At 43.0% G+C, this 10,738-nt stretch overlaps 1 long non-coding RNA gene across 1 annotated transcript in view; it reads right to left on the bottom strand.

The window, feature by feature from the left end:
• Positions 1–876: 876 nt before the first annotated feature.
• LOC144142462 (uncharacterized) overlaps positions 877–10,738 on the bottom strand; it is a 34,236-nt gene continuing 24,374 nt past the window's right edge. The window contains exons 4-5 of the long non-coding RNA XR_013316991.1: positions 5,264–5,353; positions 877–1,036 (exon numbers count right to left, since the gene is read on the bottom strand). This is a non-coding gene — a long non-coding RNA (uncharacterized LOC144142462). The remainder of the gene's footprint in view (positions 1,037–5,263; positions 5,354–10,738) is intronic.

Raw genomic sequence — 10,738 nt, 5'->3', positions numbered from 1 at the left:
TTGTAGTTCACATAATTTGCTTTATTAAACTTGGACGTGCACCAGAAAACCTATAATAAGCTTATAATACATAGTAAATATACTCAGCCAATAACATAATTGTTGCCTACTGTTAGTTTAAGCGCCTAAATGTGGGCCTAATATGGACATGACCGTTAGCCGTTTCTTCAGCTAACAATCTGGCAACGACGTCGTGGCATCATGGTGGCATTCATCTTTAGCACACTGTGAAGGCTAGCTTTACCTGCCTCATAGCTGGCTCCCAGGGGACTACTTCAATTCGGACGCATTTAAATTTCCCTCGCGCAAGTAGTAACAGCAACCTAATTGTAATAACATTTTTCGGTTGCACTAGTTTGCACTGATGGCGCATTGCTCCTTAAACTCGCCTCGCATGCGAAACCACAATTGCACATTGCAGCAAAAACAAAGTTCTGCATGTAATATTTAGGTTGTCAAGAAAATAAAATGCTGAACGGTAACTCTGTGAGCGTGTAGCGTTCAACATTTACTCAAGTACTGGAATTCAGCTGAGCCTGCTTTTTGTCAATGTTGTGTCATCGTCACACATCTTTCCATTGCTTTACTGATACATGACCAGAAAGAAGCAAAACGGGTTTTCAGTTTCTAACAACTCCAGCCACGTTAAAAATTACGCTTGTGACATCAAGGGGAGTTAAGCAACGTACATTGAAATTTGGCTGTTTATCTCATTTGTTGTATTAACCTCAAAGAGAATATAAACTCGTATAACGCGCTTTCAGTTGAACGACGGCGATCATTTTTTGTCCGAACATCTCATGATCTGGTCGCGAATAATCATTGCACGAGCAAGTAGAACTCGAGCGCGCGCAACCAATAAACATCCAAAAAACGTCCACCGAAGAACTATTGAACGCTTTTATTGCCGATAATTTCATCATTTGTGAAATTCCGGAGAGCTGTCTTCTTTTGTGAAGATTTTACTTCACCGGTGCTCAACTTTGAGGCCTTATTGGAGGTCCCAAAAATGGTTATCATTGAATTTACCGAGTGCCTGGTGAATAAAAAAAATAAGCAAAATAAAAGTGCAGTTCTTCTACGGCTATACGCTGAGCCCCACAAAAATTCTCAGAAAACTCTCCACAGCACTGAAAAATGCTCCGCAAATAGTTCGAAGCCATTTTAGGGACTATTACTTCATGATTTTGTACTCGTTAACTGTATCTTTTCTCGTCTAAATATGAACAAACATACATGGCATTGAACTCAAACATTTCAGGGAGATCTGTCTTGCTCCGACGTTACAAATGATAAATGTCATTACTCTCCAACCAGTAATGTAAAAAATGGACACCCCACGTTTAAAAGCCGGTTGAGCTCCTTCTTCATGGGGGACAAGACCAATATCGCAGCGTCGTCTTATAACCTTTCAGTGCTGCTGGCCTCTCACAGACACCTTCGCTGCGGAACGCAGCCCATGTGTACAAGCAGATTGGAGGGTTCCAAGTGAGCCAATTTGGCGCCGTTCGTTTGGCTGTATATGCTACGACCCATGAAAAATCCGCTTTTTTAGTTCGTTTCTCTTTCGACAATGTCTTTTCTGACAAAGTTAATTTTGGAGTCCGCCGTCTCACAGTGTCTGGCGGCGGCATTCTATTCTTTGTTTTGTTTACAGACGTCGTTTTGTGCCGCCTAATCCTGTCGGAGAGATTTTTACTTTCACCAATATATGATGAGGGGCAATCGGCGTGCGAAATGCGGTACACCACTCAGGGCGCTTTGCCCATTGACGCATGGTCTTTAGGGGGGGGGTTTAGGCGGTCCATTGTCTAGAAAGTCTTTTGAATGATCTGCACCGCCTCTCTTCTGGATACGTGGGTGAACGCCTCCCTAGCTCCCGAGGCGACTGGTCTCCATTTTCTTGTACTATTAGTTGGAGTGTAATTATATTCATTATATACGGCGTTGTACTGGGTGACATGATAAGTAACCAATTTGGAAGGGTCCAAAGTTTCTCCCGCATATAAGCAAAGACTATCTCTGCAAATAAATACCGTCAAATTATTTCGGTAGGAAGCTAGGTGTCACGAAAACTTAACACAATATCAATGCTTTGTACTTAGGTCAACAAATGAAGAACGCCTACTGCGATAGACAGTCTGGCGTCAGTAGGTTAATTCCAACTCTACTAATAAGAACTGTAAAGGTTTGTAGGAAAGACAACGGGGTAAAAAAGTTCGGTTAAAAATGTTGAATAAGCAGAGAGAACAAAAAACGACATCAAAAAATGTGACACCTGGAAAACTTACAAAGACGGGCTTTGTAACAGAGCAGAGAAGAAGTCATGAAGAAATAAAATCTAAAATTACTATAAGAAATCGTAGTGACGCGTACTGGCACGATTCGTAAGCAGTGACTCCACTGAAAAGTGTGGAATGATTACAGATGTTTGCACATGCCTCTTTACCCTTTGTTGCGTGATTTTCGGATATACCATATAGCTCTGTAAGAGGCTACCAGGGCGTTTGGATACACAAACCACTACAAAGAGAACTGCACAAACAGCCTACTGCTTTCTGACTAAACTTCTTCAGATATTCTGCGCATAAACTGCATCATAAGAACACATTATACTCTTTTCATATATATATATATATATATATATATATATATTTCGCACATCTTATAGTGTCGATGTTGCTCAAATTTTTATGTTTCCCGATACCCACTCTATATTGATGTTTCATTTGAAATTGGTTCAGATTTTGAGCAATTTTTCGCCGCTTATATGCTTCCCCCATAAAATTTTAGAAGAGTGAAAAACCGTCGTTGGCTTCGCCATACCTACAGGTACCTTTTGGTGCAGTTATATCATCTCGACGCAATTCATAATCAGCTTATCTAGCATATCTGCTCCGAATTTACACACGTATATAAGCTGTGTACCCTGTAAGAAAACCCGACCAAACAAATATCCTGGGTTCATAATGAGCTTAGATAGAACACATCAAAATATTTTTTTCATTAGGGGTCGCAAGCAATGATAAATAAATATATAAACCAATAAATGTCCTGGCCCATTTGGCTACCGAGAGAGATTGAAATTGCCTCAGGACAATAACTCTCGAAGAGATTGTCCTTAGGCAAGCATTTGCGCTATATTAATTGGCTGAGCGCCTTTTGTATACTGCTTTGTAGACTATGAATTGAATTGAATTGAAATTTATTCCGTAACAATAAATTGTTACGAGGAGGACCGGTAAAAGCTGTGAAAACAGCTTGAGAGGCCCTAACCCCCCGCAACACGGGGCGGCATAAAAGCATGCGGCGAAGCGATAAACGTCTTCATAGGGAAACACACTCAGGTTTTGCATTGTCATTTCAACATAATAAAAGGATACGAGCACAATTCTCTAAGCACATCATTATAAAAATAATAGGCGGAGTTATTTTACTGGTATACAGGATACGTCCATGGTTGCTGATGTTATTATACGGTGTAAAACTGTAGGTAATTGAAATTTTAACCTTTGGTTTCCATAATTAGTTGTGCATTTAGCGACATGCCACACTTTAGGATAGCGTATATTATATGACAGGATGTTTTTCGTAAATTTACTATGCTGGTTACGGCATCATTAGTTTTGACTATACCTAGTTTATATGAATGACATAATATATATTCATACATTGATGGAACCTTAATTTTGTCATATTTCCTAAATAAGTCAGTGGTGTCGCTGCGATAAGCACTGTACAAGTTTGACGTAAAGATTTTTTCTGTAAGACGGTAAGCCGACTAATGTTTACAGATATTGTTGTTGAGCATACGAGGAACGCGTAATATAACTGAGAAGAAAATAGGCCGTTATATTTGGGTATATTAACAGAGATAGGCAAATTGTGCCATTGGGGACGCATGATACCAACTGCTCTAGATAGTTTAGTAACAATATAGTTGACATGATCATCACATGTCATATTTTGTGAGAAATACACAACGAGAGATTTGAAACTTTTTTTTATTTCAATTTCAGTGTTGTTCAACCTAATTTTGGCAACTCAACGGGTGTATGGTGGAACTGAAATTAAACAGCCTTCGTTTAATTAATGTTTAGTTGTAGGCAGTTAATTAGAGCCCATGAACTAATTTGAGCCAGTACCTGATTTGCTCTAGTGCCTAATTCAACGCATGACTTGCTGAAACGAATTAACTAGTATCATCAGCATACACTATATAATGGACTGTTTTATCAATTCGGACAACTTCGTTGACATAAAGTATAAATAAGAACGGTCCTAAGATGCTTCCCTCCGGGACACCGGTGTGGTGGGTTTGATTGCCGAACATTTTCCTTCGATGACAACAAATTGAGTGCGGTATTGCAAGTCGGAACTAATTAGGTTGTGCGCAATTCCTCTTATGCCAATATGATCCAGTTTTTGAAGCAGAATTTGATGATTAATCAGGTCGAAGACTTTTGTGAAGTATAGGAACAGCCCAAGTACAATATTTTTGCGTTCAAAATTGTCTAGAAATAATTCCTCCTGGGCCAGTAGCGCACGTTCTGTAGACTTGTTTCTACGGACACCATACTGTGCAGAATAAATCATGTTGAAGCGGTTAGTAAAATAGGTTAGGCGTGTCAAATAAATTTTTTCTAAGCCTTTTGAAAACACCGGCAAAACCAATAAGGCATGGTCGTTAGATATCTCATTCCTACTACCTTTTTATACACAGCAGTTACTTTGGCTTTCTGCATATTACGGGGGAAAACACGTGTTGATAAACACATATTAAAAACAATGGTAAGGCACGGTGCTTGTATATCAATGACGAATTTCACAGGTTTCATTTGAATATCGTCAGCTTCCATGGCTCTACTATTGCTGAGGGTCAGGAATGAACTACAAGCTCATTCTGAGACACTGGCTCTAAAAAAATGGTTGGCGTTATTCGGTCTGTCATATATCTTAAGTCGCAGCGAGACGTAGTGCTGTTCCCAACTGAAACAAAGAAGTCGTTAAACGCATTGGCTAAGTCCTGGCCCTGAAGTTTGACACCATTATTAAGGGCATTTGTTGCAGTCTCTGACGCATTGCTAAATAGTTTTAAGTACCTTCCAAACCTTTTCTTCGTGTCCTTGTGTTGAGCTGAAGTGGTTAGCAAAATATTGCTTTTTTACATCATGGAGGTGTTTAGTGACAAAGTTTTTATACTCCTTTACTCTACTGCTATAATTCTATACTGCTAGGACGAGCATTTTTCGGCGTTACTTACCCAAAGTACGGATAACCTTATTTGGCCTCCTGTCGAAGTCGCCATCAGATCCTCACCGCTCCTCATCTTCCTCATCGCTGGTTTTTCGAGCTGTGCATGTTATCCACCGTTAATTCACAGTAGAAGTAAGCATATTGTTTTGAGACATCATAGTACGAATATAACACCAAGGGTCATTATGTGCAACAAAAAATAAAATATACATTTCGGCCGGGGATCCGGAAACTGTGTTCTTCAATGATCCGCTTGCCTGTTTTGTGTATGTTGTATAGTTCGTCAGAACACAAAAGTCTCCAAGGCAATTGCGTGAAAATTAGGCATACATTTGGAAAGATAGCACGATACTTTTGTCACACCTTGTGTTACATCTCAAAAAAACATAGCTTTCTTCCTGAGAGAGCGCTAGAAATTTGAATGAAGAGATATAGGAAGCGTGGCATCCACCAAAATCATGAATACTGTTCGAGAGACAAACCAGTGGAAAATGCTACATGAAGAGCAGAAATGGAGGCCGCATCTGCGAGCACGTGCGACCCTCAACAATGGCGCGGGGACTTATATGGGCACCACGTACATGAGTGCACGTGCACTCCTGATTTGATAACTGGGTCATTGAAGAAGGAATAAGAGCTGTTAGAGACATTTTTGATTAAAAAAGGAGGAGAAAAATGAAGCAGTGAACCTCACGTGGCCTTAAGTGATAAAGAAATCGCGCTTCTTAATCGGTGCCCTACGACGACACGTGTGAGACAGCTGGTTTTTTAAACCGAAGTTTCCTACCTCTACCCCCCAAAGGGTTCTGTCGCGATCGTTGGTGTCAACATAAACCTACCGCGAACAAATAAGAGTATTCACTGGCAACAGCAGAAATCGAATGTGGAACGAATAGAGGAACGCAGTGACATCCCGTTGTCTTACCGATTGAGCTACGAGCCCACGCGGAGACGGGGAAAGCAGACGGTAAACTTACACAGGACATCTTCGGGTTTACCTTCTGCGTTCTGGCTGAGTGACACGTGATAGCGTCAGGCGACCTCTCGCACCGCTGTGCGGTCTGCCCACAGCACGTGTAAAGGCCTTGGGTATGCCTTGCGCATGCCCTTGGAGTTAGTAAAGATTGACGGAAGCTCACAACAACGCACGGCATCTTACTCCTCCTTCGTGTCTGCCGCCGATCTCGTCGCCTCCATCGGCTGCGCCAGAGACGGAGAAGTGAGACTGTCGAACAGCGGTTTTGAGCTGCCTTTAATTTTAAAAAACAAGTTTCCACTTATGTGCTTCACCAATACATCTCCACCAACCACCATTCATATCTCTTAGCAAAGATTGTCTCTTTGCTGTAATGAGGGTTGTGGTTAAGTACGTTTAACATGTCTTCGGGTTCATTGTTTGCAAAGCCGCGTGTGTGATTTTAAGGGGCGTCGCATGGGTAATTGTTGTGGGTGTTGTTTACAGCTTCGCTACCCAACCACTTTCCCAGGGTGGATATCTGCGTATTTTCTAAGAGAAGGGTGTCCTTTCTGCGCCTACGTCGTTTCGGGTTAAAGACGTATTTAACGGTAGTTCTAAGAATCAAATTTTGTTCTAAGTTCAGTGACTGTCTTTGTGCCTTTGTCTCTCCTCTTCGTGTAGCGTTTTTCACTCGTTTGTTTTGTTCACCATTCTCGGCACATAAGCCCTCACTTCGACCTTACTTATGAATACAGTATGGGAAACCAGATACGGTTTGAACTTCAGAGGGCGAGGTTTGGGCTTGCGGAAAACACTGCAAAATACGCCGTGTGTAAACACGATGTACCAGAGTCGTCAATATGGCAAAAGCTCTGGCCACCTGTTAGACCGCAGCACTGTCGAGCTCATATCCATGCATCGACGGCAAGGCCCTCAAAAAACTGTCTGTGGAAGAATTTGAGGCGTAATATGTTTTAAAGCATAAGTGAGCCTTCGCAGACGTACGTCAGCTAGTCACCTGGCAGATGTCAATAATTTATGCCTTACAAAATTAATCCAAATTATGATGCACAAAATTTTCCCGCAATGATGCTGATGTTCACCTCCACAAACAACGGCTGGTCTTAGCGTCCAGCTGAAAAGCAAGTCGTTTTTGTGCTGAGCTTCCTAGTATTGACTATGCAGTCAGTGTAACAAATACGTTCATGGAGCTAAGAATTGCGTCACCAGGATTGTCAATTTCGTCAATGTCACCGTCATAGAGTCCGGGTGCTGTCACTTTGCGAAAATGTACCCAGCCAGTTCAGTTTTGGTTCCATGTGATGAAGTACTAATACTTTCACCCTCCCAAACATCAACAAAAATCACAAGCAATACGGCTCTGTAAATGTTGTGACTACAGACATGAACTTTCGGCAAAATGCCTCTTGTTTTCCTTCCGTCCTTCCCTAGCCTATTTGACATACAAGCATGACTTAAGGCAAATGATACTCTTAAAAGCAATAATTTATTGTGCCCATCAGTGCGTATTTTGAGGATTGTGGCTCTTTGGGCTTTTTAGCGCTGAAACTGCCTTCTTTGTGTTATATATTCCCTTTTGACGTTTTTCTCGTATATGTTCCGCTAAAACAGTTCTCCTTTCATAAGCCCACATCGGGGCGTTTGCTTCACGCTGTTTGCGAAAAGAGTCTACGCACCGTGCCAAACACCCGGAGAGCCAAAAACCCGTGCTCGAGCTGCGGCTACCTCTATTTGATGACCCCGAGATATTAAACTAGGCCGCCAGAGGCTGCCAGAGGCCCGAACGCAGCAGCACCGCAGGCAACTTCATGCAGGGGTCCGTGCGTGCTTTTCGATCTATTTAATTCTGTCGCACTGTGTCCGGGTATGAATGGCAAAATCTTTGCCGACATGCCCCGTCTATTGCTAACGCAATAAAAAACGAACAAAGAAGGGAATAAACGATGAGGAGCCGCCCATGTCCCGTTCAAGATCAAAGGTATTTGACATAGGAAAACCACCTAGGAAAACCACGGGAACCTGTGACACACGAAATAATCAAGGTGACAAAAAAACAGTGCACAACTCGCAGCTGATTACGGGGACATCACCAGCCTTCAATACGCAGGGCATGTAGTATGAAGAAGGAACGAAATAAAGCAGATACAGTTGACTCTCGATAGTTGTAATTCGCATAATTGAAATTTCGGATAATCGGAAGTGATGTCCTGGTCCCAGCAATTTTACATGAAATTTAATACATAAAGCAGCTTGATAATTCGAAGCTTCACCCCAATATATCGGTGGAATGGAAATGTGTGTAGAAATACGCATCGAGATGGCCATTATTTCTCGATAAAATATGAAATTTTTAAGCGCCAAAACACACCAACGCTTGCCCTATGTTGGCGGCATTGAAGCACAGTGAGCGAACAGTCGTTAAAACGGCCGATCAGCTAGACTCGCGCCAGCACACGCACCTCTCCATTTGTCATACCCTCAACCTTTGCTGCGCACAGCTCCGTGTGAGCAGCTTGCGTGGTAGAGGCTGCATGAATCCAATTAGGCGATAAATCTGCAAACCATGTTGTACGCTTAAATAGGCGACGAATTCGAGATTTCGAACAAAGTTAAGAAGGTAGGCATGTTGCGTACAAATGACAATGCTGTTCTTGTCTCTCTTCTTAACTGGAAGTTCAATTATTCCAAGGTTTTTTCTGTCCCCATGGAGTTTGTATTAACAGGAGTCGACTGCCGAACGAGCATCTCGACTTTTTCAGTCTGCTCACAACAACCATCATCTGTCGCGCCCGGTAGCTTTCAAGGTCGTGTACAATCCAGCTCTCAGGGGTAGTTTAAAATAATTTGGCGTTCTATTTAAACTTGTTAATAGCTATAAAGAGCATCGCTGTTGAGTGGTGTTTTCCCTAGCCGCTTTGCTGGACACACAATATACCCTTTGCAAAAAGGCGGACAACACTGAGAATTCAGCAGTGGTAACACTGGTGGTGAACGCGACGACGCCATTAGAAAGGAAGCAGGTCGTAGCAACGCCGTTGCGGTTGCCCGTTTACGCCCACGGCTTCACGAGTCTGTTGCCCTATCGTCGTAGCCATATTTCTCTCCTAAAGTGGTGTTTTGCGCTACCTTTCGAAGATTAACGCTGGTCAAATCGCTTCCGCTTATCTACCCCGCTGCACAACGGCTCGTCTTGGGCGAGTCGAGACGTGCCCTTCTTTTCTCTTATTTCTTCTGTGCTTGTTCCTTCCTCTGAGTTCCTCTCAAGGTTGACTGCCTCTGCTCGCTGCTGACGCACGCCTGCGACCTATCGCTCCCTCATTAGCTCCGCATTCACCGACGGAAAAATTAAACGCCGCGAGTAGAGAGGCGGTGAATCGCAAACATGACCTCTAGCAGAGACATCAAAACCAGCTTCATTATGCATGCTTTGGTCATTTTCGCGAATAGTTTTGAAAGTTTGAACATACGCAAAGTGAGCAGAGACGGACCCTTCATAGCCCGTTCATAGCGGCCAGCCGCCGCTACCACGGGGCAAGGGCGCACCGATTAAACACAATTAAAACGCGACAACCAAACAAGGAGTTAGCGCTAAGGCTATTCTTTATTAGCAACAAATCCTCCCTTTGCTTGCAGCTGTTTGTCAACACTGACGATGGCGTAACGTAGGACTACGCTGACGTATGATCGCTCGTACTCGTAGGACCTTTCAGTGGTCGACCTCGAGGAATAAAAATCCTGAATATGCCGCTCTTCTTTCGAAGGAAGGGCGGCAAAGTTATTTTTCCATTCTGCAGTGGGAACACCACTTCGCCGGACGCGTATGCAATTACGTGGACGGTGGACGTTAGCTACTCCATGGAAACTCCGTGCTCGCAGCCTTTTCGCTTCCTTTCTAATGGCGGCGCAGCGGGGGCACAGTGTTGCCAGAGTAGCTTGCTGCTTTTCCGCCAACGATTTGGCCATTTTGCAAAGGGTCTATTCTGCAGGATAGGACGACCCAATTTTCCTTCCGAAAGTATAGCACTGTACTGTACTATCCATGGAATTCATCCGTGTTGCGGGATTGTATACTTGGCATTGATCGGTGTTGTCGTCAAGTTACCGTTTCGGCCTCTTCAACCAGAGACTGTAGTTACCCTCTGGGAACACGGCTAAGGGTTGAAGCCTTTTATAACAAAATACTTATAGGTTATCCACAGCTTTACAGCACATAAGAGAGCCGCAGCCCAGATTTTTCAATGTTATCCGACAGTTGAGAATAACTGCGGACATTGGTGGGCTTCCTTTACTCTTTGAGCGGAAAGCATTAAGCAGAGCAAACCTTGAGCACCTCTCTAAATCCCAATGCTCAGATCTTTTTGAAGGGATGGGGCAAGTCCGCCATCATCACCGAAGGACCGTTTGCTGAAAGGGTCATTCTGAACGTCACATCAGTATCGGAGGTTTAACATAAACCATCTGGATACTCTGCGCTAAAAGAACTTCCAACTTTTCCCGGAGGGA

Source organism: Haemaphysalis longicornis, unplaced genomic scaffold, assembly GCF_048455015.1.
Source record: "Haemaphysalis longicornis isolate Haplotype H1 unplaced genomic scaffold, Haemaphysalis longicornis Haplotype H1 scaffold_6, whole genome shotgun sequence".
Lineage (NCBI taxonomy): Eukaryota > Metazoa > Arthropoda > Arachnida > Ixodida > Ixodidae > Haemaphysalis > Haemaphysalis longicornis.
Note: the sequence above shows the minus strand (reverse complement) of the source record. Positions and strands in the feature narration are given on the sequence as shown.